Consider the following 16,031-nt stretch of genomic DNA (forward strand, 5'->3'; position numbering starts at 1 on the left):
GCCGCAGCCCGCGCCGGCCAAAGGCACAGTCAGAGGCAGGGAAAAGAGCTCTGTGAGAGCCGCACACAAGTCACGGATGTGCGCCGGGCCCATGGGCACGTGCCCAAAGACAGATGATCTGCACGGCCTCATTTCAAGGGGGCAGAGTTTTACGTTTCCACGAGGGCTCCAGGAGGGGCTCACCACCCAGGGTCCACAGAGTCAGGAGCCCTCTGAAAATGTAGGCTAACGCATGGACTGTGGGGAGAAAATACACGACCAGACCCTCCTAAGCCTGTAATGTTCAGTGATGGACAAACACAGGCAGACGTGGCTTGTTGAGCTGTATTTTCCCACAGAGACCAAACAAACAGCTTCAGACAGCTGTTTCCAAGGTGTGGTTCGAGGACCCTACAGATCCTCTGCAGCCCTTTCAAAATGTCTCCCAGGGGAACGCTGCATTTTTAGCTGGGGTAATATTTGCACTGATGATGCAAAGTTGATGGTCTAAATTTTGCTGAAGAACCTCCAGGATAAAGCAATACTTATTAATTTCAGTAGATCCCAAGTCTCTATGCTTCTGGTTTTTAGATCCTACGCGACAGAGAAGTATGCAGGAAGCACTTCTGTATAGCAAGCAGGTGTCTCCAGCACAAACACTTTTCCAGGGCACATGGGTTTTATGTGTAAGAGTGACTGACGTGCAAACTCCAGCTATCCTGCTGTGGCATCTGGCAACTCACGTCTGGAAAATAACAAAACAAGACCGCCATTACAAGGAAAGCACCTAATTTACTGCCAGTGCAAAACCTATGCACAAATGTTCGAATTTTGGCGACCCCCCCCCCCCACCTATGCGCAGACAGCTTCTGACAGCTTTCAGGCTCATCTGAGGAGGGGGCGGCTGCAGAAACGAGGGGGACTCTTGGACATAACGAGAGGCAGGACGTCAGCATCTGGAAGATGGAAGTAACTCAGCACAAACCCAAACTCACATCACCAACGCACACGGCTGCAGAACCGAACGCGAGGGAAGACGCAGTCACAAGGCTAGACAGACCAGGGGGCTCCAAGGAGCAGCGGCCCCCCGGCCCCCCACCCCTGGCCAAGGGGAGCTCCACGGGACTGCTGACCTTCAGCACGCAGACAGCCGTCTGAGGAGTGTGGGTGTCGTTTCAAAGAACATCTCCAAAATTAAGTCAAATATGATTCCAGTACTCTTCCCTCTTCCAACTCCACATTTTCTTTGCTTACTTTAACCAACTTTTTATTTCAGAAAATGTAGTTGTTTTAGCAAAACCGTGTTATACAGTGGGTTTATTATCCGTGCTTTTAAGTACAATTAGTAAGCAAATGTTTTATTAACACACATACCTATTATACACACAGACAAGAGCTTTTTGGACTTCTCTGTGTTTACAACATAAAGGGTTTCTGAGCCGCACAGCATGAGGACAGAGCCCAGGAACAAAAGGAGCGTGGTGATGCCACCACCCAGGCCCCGCCTCCATCACACAGCCTGCCAGGGCCCGGGAACACTGTCCCCTGGATGAGACGAGAGAAAAGGTGTACGCATACAAAATCTGAGTCTTTAAAAGAAACGCTGGCTTCCAGGCTCCTTGGGGTGGCTCCAGATGGCCTTGTTCCACAGGCACCACAGAGGTGTGCCTGACCCCACCCGCTGGACCTTTCTGCGCCCGCGCTCCTGCAGAGACAGGAAATGCAGCCCCCTCTGACCGAGGTGTGTGGAGACCAGACAGCGTGCCCTGCGGGCTACAGGTCAGGCACACAAGGAGCCAGCCTAGGGGCCTCTGGCTGAGGCACGTCTCTGACTTCGTCCTTTTTGCTCAGCAAGAAAGAGACACCATTTTAAACTTTAGAGCGTCCTTTTGTGAGCCCGACCCCAGTAACATCCTCTGAATGTCAAGATGAAAATGATCCAGAATCCTGTAACGCAGGTGTCTCCGAATTTACAGACGAGGAAACGAAGGTCTACGTGGGGGGCGGCGAGGAGGAGTGAGCTGACTGGGTCCAGGTCGCCCCAGGCTGGTTAGCAGCACCAGGCCAGCCCTCCTTCCAGTGATGTGCACTCTGCTGGCCAGGCAGGAAGGCAAGGAGGCCTGAGCGGCAATCCTGGTGCTGAGTCAGGATATAGAGCCTACTCCCAAAACCGACCAGAAAGGACCACAAGGCATTCTATGTGGTGACCAAGTGAATACAATTAAACTGTTTACGGAGACTCTGGTGACATCTTGAAACAGGTAAACCCCCCAGTGAAACCTAAGTGTTCTTAAACCGGGGTGGAGAATCGCGAGTCTAGTCTCCGGGAGAGAAGCTAAGAGCCGTGGACGCGGGCACACTGCAGGACAGACTCAAGTGCGCTTCCTAAGGGGTCCCGGCAAGGGCCTTGCACGTCTGTGGACCAGGAGGTGCCCCGCAGGGGCTCCAGGGAGGCCACAGCCTGGGGCTGCCCTCCCTGGGAGGGTCTCCTGAGGTGGACACCTCTTCAGACTGCTGGGCAGACACCTGAGCAGGACGTGCGGAGAAATGCAGGAGGGGCAGGAGAAACTCGGCCCCTGCTCACCCCAAATCCCACTCCTGCCCCAGTCCCTGTCCACCCCCAAGCCCCCCCCAAGCAACAACCTCAAGTTACGTTTGGTCTGTTTTAAATTCACGACAATCTGGAGCACGTAGGTCTGGCAAACTGTGAAGGGCCCGAGCGCGGGCTCTCTGGACGCGGGGACACTCCGGGTGGGGGGTGCGAGGCAGGCTGGAGGCACAAAGCAGAGACCCCGCGGCGTCACCCGTCGGCTGTGGAGAGCGCACCGACTGGGTCACCCAGACGAGCTGGACGGTGGGTGACCGCAGCGATGCTTTTCCAGTAACGCGCGCAGCGATCCTTGGAGCTCCACGGTGTGAGAGGTAAAACGCTTGCCGCGAAGCCCTCACTGCCAGGAAGACTCCTCCTGCCCCGTGCCCGACATGCGCACTCGCTCTGCTCTCGACAGACTGTCGAATACCCAACACGTGCCAACCCACTCCAGGCACAGGGACGCTTTCAAACAATCGCCGCGTGGCCCTCTCACTTGCCAGTCTCAGGGTGACCCTACGAGAACTCAGAACCGGTCTGTCCCAACCAACTGGCCTCACGTCCTGGACGGTCTGTGCTGCCCGGGGGGAGACGCCTCAATAGAAGCCAAAATCCCCCAGGTTTACAGGTAAACTGAACAACATTTCAGTTCCAGTTCAACATCTGTGGAACTTAACAAACTTCCAGCCAGGATCAGGCAGCTGACAGTGGCTTAAAAAGTACTTCTCCATCAAAATGACGTGGTTTGTTCAACTTATTCTCTCTCTGTCCTTATCACTGACATGGATTAATCTTTTTTTTTCTCGATGATTTGAGATTGTAAAAGTTCTCCCACTCTTGCTCAATAAAATTTTGCAGATCCAAAAGAAAACAGAAAAACAAGTACTTCCCCAAACAACAGTGTCAAGCACCCAGGCACAGACGCCCACAGCCTGCAGGGAGGGTGGAGAGTGTGTGCTGCGGGGCGCAGAGAGGGGCAGAGAGGGGCAGAGAGGCGCAGAGAGGCGCAGAGAGGCGCAGAGAGGGGCAGAGAAGCGCAGAGAGGGGCAGAGAGGGGCAGAGAGGGGCAGAGAGGGGCAGAGAGGCGCAGAGAGGGGCAGAGAGGGGCAGAGAGGGGCAGAGAGGGGCAGAGAGGGGCAGAGAGGCGCAGAGAGGGGCAGAGAGGCGCAGAGAGGGGCAGAGAGGGGCAGAGAGGCGCAGAGAGGGGCAGAGAGGCGCAGAGAGGGGCAGAGAGGCGCAGAGAGGGGCAGAGAGGGGCAGAGAGGCGCAGAGAGGCGCAGAGAGGGGCAGAGCTGTGCAGGGACGCAGCACCAGGAGCCAGACCCACGACAGGACCAGAAGCGAGGAGCAGCCGGCCTGGCCTCACTGGGGGGCAGCATGGCTCGCTGGGAACAGTCACCCGAGGAAAAGAGTCCTCCAGGAAGTCAGTCGTCGGCACAGACCTATGGGCCGGCGGTGCCCCAGCCTTGGGAACACAGACGCCCCAGGTACCTGTGAGCCTGCACAACACAGGCCCCAGGAAGGGAGCCAAAGGGAGAACACCTGGTCCTGTGTGAGGCTCCTCAGATGTCACGGGACACGGGGTACACCGTCACACGCAGTCTCTCTAAGGCCCTTCAGGAACGAAGCATCAGGGTAAAGGGTCGGAGGCAAACAGCAGGCCACGCTCTGTCCTGAGGCCGATGCAGCCCTGCCCCCGAGAGAACCCCCGAGCGGGAGGTGCTCCGAGCATCCCCAAGTCCACACCCCCCCCAGCGCGGGGTTTCAGGAGCACCGAGGCCGGAGGCTGTGCTCCCTGGCCCCGACCCCACAGGGCTGTTCTGACAGCCCAGGTGGAGACAGTGCCACGTCAGGGCACCGCTGGGCCCTGGCTGGCACTCCCTTCTCTGGAGCAGGCGACGTGCGCTCCTTGGCAGGACCACCGGAAATGCGGCGTGTCGTTTTAAAAGAAATGAACGTCGGACTTGTGGAAAGCAGCATCTAATGGTTTCTCCTCTCCAGGAGGCACCTGGGCCATGGTCAAGGGCAGGAGCTTCCCTGCGCACCGCCTGCCACAGCCCGGTGACACCTGGGCAAAGCGGGAGAGAAAACCTAACAAAATTTCTCTCCTTTAGCATTTCCTCACAGTCGTTGTCTTTTTTAAGATTTTACTTTCAGTCATCTCTACGCCCAATGTGGGGCTCGAACTCACAACCCCCAGATGAAGAGCTGCACACTCATCCAACTGAGCCAGCCAGGCGCCCTGTCCCCACAGTTATTTCTAAATGAATCCCAGAGCAGCTCTTCCCCCAGAATCTGTGCCCTCAAATAATTTTCAGCAGCTTATAATAGATGCCCTACTTAGGTAATAAAGAGAAAATACACTGTAGTGCACATTTGCAAAACAGCAGCGACTTCCCTACCACACCTCCTGGGGACAGAGCTGATTACGTTTCAGGCAAGGTGTGTGCCTGCGGCTCCTTATCAGGAAACGCACGACTGGGTATCCAAAGTGTCCTCGGGACCCACCCAGACACCCCGGGCACTCGGGGCGCTATGCCCTCCTGTGCCCCCCCAGCCCTCCCCCAGACTGGATGAATCATGGTGAACCTCAACTGGTCTCCAGCAAAACTTCAACCAGACAATCACCAAGGTCCTGAATCTAGTTAGGCACTTTGTTTTCTGTTTCTTAATTACAAACACACAGCAAGGGGTCAGTGCAATGAGTCACAAGTCCACTTACTCTGGACTAGCACATATAGAACAGCCTCCAGGAAGACCCATTTTACACCCACACTATGACCACAGCACTGTCCCCAGGCCTCACACAAAGGCAGGGGCACGCGCTTATTAACAAGGGACAGGACCACCTCCCTGGCACTCCCTGCAGTGGGGAAAAAGAACCCAGTTACAAACCACCCAGAGTGCTCTTGAACTTACAGGCAATCCTGGAGGAGAAACAGAAGTTCACAGCCCCCAGAAGGACGTGAGCTGTGGATAAAGGACACTGTGGTGAGGGAGACAGACGCACCCCTGCTGCTCAGGACCTCAGGGGACAGAAAGGGCAAGGACAGCGCGCAGTGGGACGGCAGACTTGGAGCAGGCAAAATGCAGCACACGCCCGCACAGAACGATCAGGAGAAAGACTTCCTTCAACAAGACGGGCCTAAGCGTCTCCCCTGAGCTCACCAAGCACAACCGAGGACACCACACAAAGCCGTGCACCCCACCAGGCTGTGCCCCACTGGGGTGTGCCGGCTCCAAAACAAAGATGCTCCGGGAGGCAGCAGCAGACAGCACAGAGAGGAGAGGTGAGGGGCGCGGAGAGAGCGGACGGGGAGAGGATGGGCAGGGAGAAACTCAGAGAGCCCAGCAGGACTGACCACTGCCACGTGCCTCTCCCTCTGGCCCGGCCCCCCTCCCTGCCCCTGGGCCACTGACAGCACAGAAAGAGCAGAGAAATTCATGGCTTTGTTCACAGGCTAACATTCCATCTTCATTTAACTTATAAAAAAAAAAAAAAAAAAAAAAGCCAGACTGATCAGTCATGGACGAGGATCTCATGAACAGTGTGGGGGAAACCATGGTTGTCCCCCAGCAGCTACAGACACACACGCTGGTGCTACTCCCCCTCAAGTCGATCCCGGACACCAACAGCAAGGACTCCCAGACAAACGTGCATGCGTGTGACCACGGCCCCAGCTGGCAGGGCTCTGAGGGTGTGGTTCCGGTTCAAAAGTATTGGGTACACGCAGTCAGCAAACCAACACTGGGTGAGCTGCCGGCCAGGAAACCTCACACTGGCATCGGCCACCGCAGGCCTGTATGAGGTTCTCCGTGGACGAGGCCATGGCCCTCAGGACGCGGCTGCGCTGTGTAAATGCCAGGGGCAAGCCTTCCAAGTCTACTTGTCTCAGGCTGCCAGGTGAATGGAGACAAGGGGAAAAGGCATGCAAAGCGCCACCCACGCTGGTAAGTGGCCTGACCAGGCAGAAAAGGCCAGACCCAGCAGACAGGTCCCTGGACAACAGAGAAGGAAAAGGATGACAGGCCGGAGGCCCTTAGAAATGGGCCTCACCCTGGACCCAGGTTTCACTGATTCTGCTCCCGGGCCTTGTTCTGGACCTGGCCCGTTTTCAGTGCATCACTTCCACCCAGGACCAAAGGCTTGAGAGCATCAGGTGCTGGGGATGAGACTTCACCCTCCACCCCCCCACGCACAGACCTTAAATACGAGCAAACGTGCCCATGGCACAACCATGGGACAAATTTAAAAGAGGGTTCCCAGGAGAGCCAGCTGCTGCAGAAAACCCATACGGCCTACTCCCTTCCTGGACACGCCAACACCTTGACCCCTTCCACCAGCTTACTCCTATCTTCCCTAAAGTCCAACGCTAACACAACTATCTCTTGCGTTCGTGTAGGGACCCGAGACTCGAACGCTCACTCTGCCACCGATCAGCTACGGCACCTTGAAAACCCTACTGTTCAACATCTTTGAGGCCTAGAGTCTTAGGGAAAAAATGCGGAGGGGCACCTGGGTGGTTCAGTCGGTTGAGAGTCTGACTTCAGCTCAGCTCACAGTCTCACGGCTCGTGGGTTCAAGCCCCACATCAGGCTCTGTGCTGACAGATAAACAAATTAAAAAAAAAATTTTTTTTAATGTGGACAATGCTACCTATTTTCTCGGGAAAACCCAAGAAAAGTAGGGGGGAAAGAGGACGTAAAGTGAGGTAACTGGGAGATGCGAGTCAGCAGGTGCTCTGGAGTGAGATTCCTCTACAGGTGGGGGACACAGAAGCCCAACCCTGGCCTCTGGTGAGGTGGTTCCCAGGGAAGACTGAACAGAAACCCCAAAGAACAGCAGACCTGGGTGAAGGGCGCCAGAGAGCCAGCCCACAGAACAGGGCCAGGCAACAGGGGACTCAGAGGAAAGGGCTTCAAACACAAAGGGATTTTTTTAGTGTGAGCCAACACACCTGATGATAGCTTTTCCTACAAAAACCAGTCAAAATAGAGTTTCTCTAGCTACACCGCCCCAGGCTCACCTACAAACCTCTGTCTGCCCCAGACACGTCTGTGGCCACGGAACTCAGGCCCAAAGACTGGCTCCGTGATCCCAGGCTGAAGACCAGCCAGCGGGCTGCAGCGCCCCGTTCACAAGCGTGCTCAGGGGCCCGCTGTGTCTCCGTCCCTTCCCCACGAGCTGTGGCCAGTATTCCCGCGGGTCCCCTGTAAGTCGCTCTGCCCACGAAAGTGCAAAAGCACATTAGAAAACGGGCACCGACGGTGTCGGGGGAGGTGAGCCAGACTGCAAACTTTTTAAAAGAACGAAAATCGCTCTTTATGCAAATGGAAGTTTTAATTATAACACTGAAGTTTAAAACACGGTGTTTCCAGGCCAGGATACCCTAGAGCTCCACAGGGTTTCTTCAATCAAATGTGGTCACACCCCAGTGGGCGTCTCCATCTGCTTCGCACTTCTCAACGCTTCGTGCTGCTCTGCTACAGGGCCGAGGTCAGCACAAAACAGGCCCCGGACAGGTCACCTGAGCACCACCTGACACTCTTGTGGGATCACCTGCCTCCAAGGCAGCATCTTGTCAGCCACTAGGATGCAGTGTTTAACTCTGGTTCCCACTAACAAAAGATGAACCAGAACAAACCGTAAAGAGGCTGACTGCATCCAGGAGATGAAGAAAATGGACAGAGGAGAAGACTCAGGAGAGGCAGCGGCGGGAGCGACTCAGCCAGGCCCACAGAGCAGGTGCAGGACGCCTGCCCAGCTGGGGTGGCCACCAGGTGAGTGTATCCCGCCCCGCCCCCGCCGGCCCCCAGAGGCCCGGAGCTGCAGGATAACGCTGTCTTCACCCACCGCCCCCGAAAATTACCCTTCTGCCTTTCCGCCCTCCAAAAATACCCAGGGTTCACACCGATGCTGCTCCCTTCTGGTGTTCAGAGATGGACAAGGGACCCAGGGTTTATTTTTTCCAAGAAACAAAACCATCCGTTAACAAAAGGTAACAAAGTCAAAGCTTTAAAAGGAAAGTGTCATTTCATTTCCAAAGAACCTTTCCTCGTTTCCCTTACCTCTTTCCCTCTTTCCCTATTCTTGCCCAAGCAGAATGTCCTCCAAGCCCCACAGGAGCTTCCACCCAGGCCCAAGGCGGGGAAATCCAAGCTTAGACTGAAGGGGGAGGGGACACAGAGCTACGAAAGAGAACACGGAGCAGGCAGTGTCAAGGAAGAAAATGCATGCATACGCACAGTGCACCTGTGTTTGGAAGCAGAGCCTTCCACGCCGGGTCACACGGCGAGCAGAGCCCTGGCAGCCGCCCACTGCCAAAGTCAACATGCTCTGCCCGCCCGGCCTCCACACTCGGCTGCCTTCGAGCCAGGTGCCCAGGAGGGGGACCTGCCTGGCCCAAGGCTCAGGACTCCGTGCTGGCACCGCCCCGCAGCCGTGGCTGTGCACGGGTCCAGGGCCATGCGGCCCAGGCACTTGCTGGTACAATCACAGGCCCAGGGGCAGGGCCACTCTTCTGTTCTGCTTTCTTCTCAAACCTGCTACCCTGGCCAGCGCTTCGCTCTATCCTTGGGATCCCTCTTTGGGTATTTGTGGGGACGCCTGAGTGGCATCGAAGAGAGGACACAGCCTCAGCTGAACCGAACGATGTCCAGCTCAGGACGGCGCACATCTCACCCCCACCACCGCCCGTCATGTGACAGAAGGCTCTCCCCAATTCCTTCTCCCGACAGGCAATGCAGATGACCATCAGGACAGTGTTCTAGAGTGGAGAACAGACTAAGTTCTCAGGCCCAGCGGGCAGGCAGCTCCCCACGTAACCCTCTCACTCCTCCACCTTCCTCCTGCCTTCTTCTTCTTCTCACCAAGACCCAGGGGGCCGTGCGTGGAACGTCCTGCAGCAGACCTCTCTAAGCTGCACACAGCCGGCACCCTGCATTACAGGACGCCCTCGTGTTCCACAAGGCAAAGCAAGAAGGGAAGACAAGTGCTGTTCTAGAGGAACAATGCAGCTCATTTTTAACAGGACTTCTGGAGCACCTACTCCAAGGGGGATATAAGCATAGGTCTTCACCCTCAAATACAACACACAGAGAAAATCTAAAGAGATTTAAAATTTGATGGTATTAAAAAATAAACACAGACTCCACAAGAATCCTCACAGTTAAGAATGGAAGGAAAACATATATGAACAACAAATGAGTTACCACAAACTGCCCAGAAACTTTTCCCAGAGCCCAAACAGGTGTCTCTACGTGCCTGCCTTCCAACGGTGTGCTTGGGCTCACAGAGCCCAGAAGTGCATTCCAGATAGAAACATCCAGAGGGAAAGGCCCTGAGAGGCAGAACTCCCAGATGGGGCGCAGGCTTGGGCACGGGCTCAGACCTTCCCCTTCGGCTGGGACCTGCTTACTTTCCACGCCCTGTCCTTGCCCTAGGCACATGAACTCTCCCAGCTTTCCAAGTACCTTGGAATGAGAGAACCAAAGTTCTACCCGCTGGCAAGCACTGTCATGTGGGGACGGCAAAAGCTTCTGGGGAAAAGTGCATGAACACACTGTTAATTTTTATATTAACCAAAAAACATGCATTTAATGAATTCTAATTCTAATGACATCTAATTTACGTAGTTGAAGGGAGCCTAGTCAAAGAGTATTCTCTAGAACTAAATACACAATAAAAATTTATCACACTAAGAAATTCAGGAAATTATACTGGCAGAATTAATTAGCTAAACATATCTGATAACCAAGCAAAGGGTGCTTTGTTATCTATTTTTAAACCCTAGCAAAACCTCTTTGTTAAAAACTCAAATGAATTAGCATCAGGACCTACAAGTTCCTTACAACCTGCAAATCCAACCCAGCACTGCTCACGGTCCGTGGCGGCAAGTGGAGCTCACGGGCAACCGCTTGTGCTGTGACCATGAACTGCACCTAACGGCCAAGGCGCATCGGGCTGGCGGTCAGGTCAGGAAGAACTTCCACTCCTACCACACAAACTCACGAGAGCTTCTCTCTGTTTCAATACCGGGTGGCATCGTATTCTGGGTCCGGAGGGCGCCCTCCAAGCTTGCTGCTCGGGTGGGGTCCCTGGTGTCGCCGGCGCACGGACAGCCGGCAGAGGGGCACCCGGCTCTACCATGAGCAAGACTTCTGGTCCCTGTGCTTGGAGGACACAGGCCAAGTGCAGCCATGCACACCTCTCCACAGTGAGTACCACCTACGCGGACACCCAGCTCAGCATCACATCCAGGGAACCTGAAACTATGCCTTGCAAGTTCAGTGTTTCCGCAAGTCACAAAGCGACCATTTTTTTCTATTTAGAGGTGTTCAAACTAAAAGTATAAACCATTAAAATCTACACCTCTGTTCATGTAAACACTACCTGTGGGGCACCTGGGTGGCTCAGCGAACGCACTGAGCGTCAGACTTCGGCTCAGGTCATGGTCTCGTGGTTCGTGAGCTCGAGCCCCACGCCGGGCTTGCTGCTATCAGCCCAGAGTCCACTTTGGATCCTCTGTCCCCCTCTCTCTCCCCCTCCCCCACCTGTGCTTTTCCAAAAATAAATAAATATTTTTAAAAAAAACACTAGTTTTATTATCATAACATGCTACTTTCAGAAATTATTTTGTTTTTGGAAACATAATTCCAAACTCCTGTTTCGCAACAAGCATGAGTGTAACACTTACACACGCTGCCAGGGGTCAGGGCCGGGAGACAAGTCTGACTCACGTGCACACACTCTCCCCTACCCCTGGTGAAGTGGGAGCCGCTGTGAGCCCTGCTCTGGAGAGGCAGGGACCCTCTACCAAAAAAGATGTTAACAAAGCAAGAATCACACCAGCTGTCAGCTGAAACTAGCTTTATGCTAAAGAAAGGTTTAAAAACTTATCTGATTATTTTAAAGCTTAATTTTCATAGAGTTTTATTCCCATTTACAGGGCCACTTAATCTCAGAAGAAATCTTTAAGATGGGTGTCACCATTACCGCTTCACAGGGGAGGAGCCCAAGGACTGAATGCAGAAAGCCAAGTCACAGAGCAGCCCGGCACATACAGGCTGTCTCAGACCCTGTAACGGAGTCATGCTAGAAACAACTCAGGGCGGGACCAGCCCAGAACCATCCAAACTGGGCGCCTAAATGATGCTCAGACAGAGACGAGAGCACGGGATTAAGTACTCTGGGATTTAGCAAGCCCCCCTCTTCTCCTACCTGACCTAAATGGCTCATATTCGACCTTAGGGGGTCAAAATGAAAATTAATTACTGATGTGAATGACCGTGAAAAACTACTAGAGAGCCTATAATCATTCTGTTTTTCAGATTCTGCCTTTTGATTCCAGGAATGGTCACAGAGGGCAGACCTCAGCAAGCGGCACACACTGCTGTGGGCCTGGCCCTGCTGCCACAGCGGGGCCACTCCCCAAGAGGGGGCCCAGCCTCCCTGCAGCCACAACACGCCTCACATTAACAGGAACCTTTATCTTTATTCAATCCAAACACTAGTCTTTTCTTTAAACAGTCTTTTGTTAAAAGATTATTACAGTCAATATTACCTGAGTATTTATGGTTCATGGAAGTAATAAATGGCAAGAAACACCCTGGGTTATTCTTGTGATATGGTCAAAAAAGTCAATCCTTCCTATGTTGAAAACCTTCTAAATGTTAACACATCTATTAACTCCACACCACTGGGCCAGCCCAAGAATTTGCCGGCAAAGAGTTGCTAGTAACTTGTTTTCTTTTAATCACGAAATACATTATTTTGAATCACCAAAGACTTACTAAAAGCCTAATTTAAGTGGCGTTTCCTTTTTCCTCCTTATAAATTAAGACCAATATTACAGTTTTCAAACAAACGCACAGCTCAGCCTCCCGGTGTGAGTGGGTTCGGTTCTCCCTCTGCCTCACCTTTTCCTTCTCTCCTGGACCTAGTCTCTCCGTGGCTGCCCCACTGCCTATGAGGACCACACACACACACACACACACACACATCCCACCACCATCACCACCACCACCACCACCCCCAGGGAAACTACCCTGGGGAACCCCCCGCAGGGTGTTACAAAGCACCCCACCACCCCACCTGATCAGCAATGCCTCCACTGGCCACACTGGCTTCTTTCTAAGCATTAACCATCCTGCAGATTAAGGGAGGACAATTCTAGGCCTATTCTCAGGGACATCCAAGATTCCGTGCCATCAAACCTTATTGCCATTTCCAAGGAAATACTTTGGTCAAGTCAAAGGGACAGGCCAGGAAGCTTCCACGAGGCCTGATTCAGTGATGGCTGAGATAAAGGACACTCCACACCAAAGACACAGAGGGAAAGGTCTCTTTCATGTCTGCTAGGAACAACAATGCAAAATGGGTTAACACATCTTTGGATGGTTTGCTTTAAGACACTAATGCCTGGCGTAGGTATGAGACACTAAAATCGACCGAGAGTTTTCTTTTCAATCGTTAGCGATCCACACTCCAGAGGACATACATGCCTTCCAACGCAACAATCTCCCCAAGGTGGGGAGGGGACTCTGTCCTGGAGCAACAGACGCTGCACCGGACCTGAACCTGGGGTCTTCAGGGGTAAAGTTGCCCCTCCTCTCAAAAACCTTGCCAGTGGTTCCCAGAAGGAAGCAGCGAGTAAGCAGGGCAACCTGGCCAAAGATCCCACTCCTTACCCACCAACCACAAGAGCTGGCCTCAAACTTCTAGGGATACCGCCAGTAGCTGCCCAAACACACAGGACACCAGACCTGAGCACAGCCAGGCCCCCACTGCCTCCCCCAGAGGTGGGAACAATCCTCAGACTCAAAAAGCTCTTCTTCTTCACGCCAGCTGTTCATGCAACGTGCACAGAGCACAAAACAAAGTAGTCGGTACAGGGTCCCGACGGTCTCCAGACCCCTTGAGCACAGAGCACTTTAGATAAAGAGGTTGAGCAGGGGCCCCTGGGCGGCCCAGTCCAGTGAGCGTCACTCTTGATTTTTGGCTTCGGTCATGACCCTGGGGTCGTGGGATCGAGCCCCATGTCAGGCTCCAAGCTCAGGGTGGAGCCTGCCTGAGATTCTCTCTCTCTTTCCCTCCCACCCTCCTCCCTTTTCCCCTGCTCACGCTCTCTATCAGTCAATCAATCAATCAATCAATTAATCAATCAATGAAAATAAAGAGGCTGAACAGAAATAAACCCCCTTCGCGGGCCAGTCTACCAGCCTGGGCTCCACAGAACCGTGTCACTGGGATACCAGAGTGCCGGTTATCAGTCCACAGTTCACCACCACTTCTCGGAGACACCCTCATCCGAGTGAGGTCCTGAACAAGCCCCACAACACCCAGCCAGCACTATCAAGCCCAAGAAGGCCCACGTGGAAGTCCAGCATGATTTTCATGCCCCTTCTTACAAAGCAAAGAAAATAACAAACTGATGAATGGCAGTGCAATAAAATATTTACCGATTCCATAGCTGAAAGCTGACGCTGATGAAGACTGTATCTGAAATCCAAGGGGGCGCGTCCCCGATCGGCGCTGTGTGTTCTGAAACGAGAGAGCAACATCAGCTTATTATACGTCTCTACCTCAGGTCTCTGTCTCATCTCAGTCTCTCCATGAGGGGAAACCACGTACTTCCCTGCCGGCTTCCTTCATGTCACGGATCTAAGCACAAGAGGGTTTGAAACGTGTGTCTGGCTGGTGTGGGCTACAAAGGGAGAACGGGCCCAGGAAAGATGCTCGCGCTTGATGATTTGCGTCAGGACACCATCCAAATGGGAACCTCTGTTCTCAGTAATGCTTCCTGGAAAGCAGTGCCCGGAGAGGCCAGGTTCAGGAAAGAACCCTCAGTGGCCTATGGGTCTCCTTGGAGATGGGGCTTCAGGACTGGGACCTCGAAGGGACCATTCAGAGACTTTTCTCTTTACGTGGAATTTGACGGAAATCTCACAATTACTAAGGCTTTGTCGAAGTTGTGCATTTTGCATCTTCTAGGGACATCCTGTTGCAGTCAGAAGAAAACGCAAATTCTCCCTCTGGCTCACAGAGCCCCGATGACCGGCCTCCCACAGCACCTGTTGCCCCCCACCCCGTGTTCAGCCTCCACCTGGAGGCCTGTACCTTAACAAATAAATCAAGTGGCCGCTGTGGCCTTGTCAGTAAGAAAAGGAGAGATTACGGCACAGTATCGCGAAGAAACCTGGCTGAATAAAACTGTTATCATCTCCTAGGAGGGCTCTGAGACCTTCAAGAATAAACCAAGACAGTAACAAGAAAAAACACCACTAACTCACAACCCTTCTTCCACAACCCCATCAGAACATCACACTCTCTTCTGTCTCCAAACACATCAAAGGTATGGAGTCACTAAGGGACTCACACTGGTGGGCAAGAGGCAGGAGAAGGCTCTGTCTCAGACACGGCATTCACATGAAGCAGGATCCCAAGTTCCACCCTCAGGGTGCTAAAGATCTCTGTGGTGTCTTGGCCAGTGCTTACAGCTGGGTGTGTGTTTGCAAACACGGAGCAAGGGTTTTCCGTCCCCGTATTCCTGCACAGGGTTTCTCGAAGCTAGCGCGAACCTCGAGCACTGGTAAACACAAGCAAGGAAAAGCAAATTCCAGTACACCACACAGCTTGGTTTTGTTGAAAAGCAACAAGTATGTGATTGAGCTTTTCAATTTTCTTATAAAGACAGTTACGGGGGCGTCTGGGTGGCCCAGTCGGTTGAGCATCCGACTTCAGCTCAGATCATGATCTCACAGTTCCTGAGTTCAAGCCCCATGTCGGGCTCTGTGATGACAGCTCAGAGCCTGGAGCCTGCTTCGGATTCTGTGTGTGTCTCTCTTTGATCCTCCCCTGCTTATGCTCGCTCGCTCGCGCGCGCGCTCTCTCTCTCTCTCAAAAATAAAATAAACGTTAAAAAAAAGTCACAGAACACAGAATGTATGATGAATGCCTACACCAGGAATACAGCAAATAACAACATCTACCATTACAGTTTTGAAGAAAATTGAGGGAGTCTTAATCCAAGGTTTCTCAAACTCAGCAGCACTGGCATTCAAGGCTAGGTCACCCTCTGCGTCCTGGGCACTGGAGGAAGGTGCTGACTAGCAGTCCTGACCTGGAGCCCACCAGATGCCAGCAGCACCCCCCAGCCTGTGACCACCAGAACGTCTGGGGACACTGTCACAAACCCCCCTGAAGGGCAGAGAACCAGGGCTGTACATCCACCTGCGATCTGACAAAAAAGGAAACCAAATCAGGTTTAGTTGTCTGTGGTCATGCAGGGAATTCAAAGCAAGTTGCAAAGGGCACCCAGGTCTCCTAAATCCTGGTCTAAAAGTCTTATCAGTCTAAGGGAAAATACTTTAGGAATTAATCCAATTATGTCTGGAAGACAATGCAAATTAAAAGCCTCCAAAACATTTATGCCTTTTGACAGAGAAACCCCATTTCTGAGGA

At 53.1% G+C, this 16,031-nt stretch overlaps 1 protein-coding gene across 13 annotated transcripts in view; it reads right to left on the reverse strand.

Moving 5' to 3' along the window:
- The window catches only part of ANKRD11 (ankyrin repeat domain containing 11), a 181,376-nt gene that overhangs the window by 96,414 nt on the left and 68,931 nt on the right, over positions 1-16,031 (reverse strand). For 12 of the 13 annotated variants that reach the window (XM_045440034.1, XM_045440025.1, XM_045440029.1 and 9 more), the window contains exon 2: positions 14,030-14,111. The exons of the other annotated variant lie outside the window; for it this stretch is intronic. The gene's annotated coding sequence lies outside the window, so the exon portion shown is untranslated. The remainder of the gene's footprint in view (positions 1-14,029; positions 14,112-16,031) is intronic. 13 annotated transcript variants of the gene reach the window in all.

Source organism: Leopardus geoffroyi, chromosome E2 (genome assembly GCF_018350155.1).
Source record: "Leopardus geoffroyi isolate Oge1 chromosome E2, O.geoffroyi_Oge1_pat1.0, whole genome shotgun sequence".
In the NCBI taxonomy this organism is placed as follows: domain Eukaryota; kingdom Metazoa; phylum Chordata; class Mammalia; order Carnivora; family Felidae; genus Leopardus; species Leopardus geoffroyi.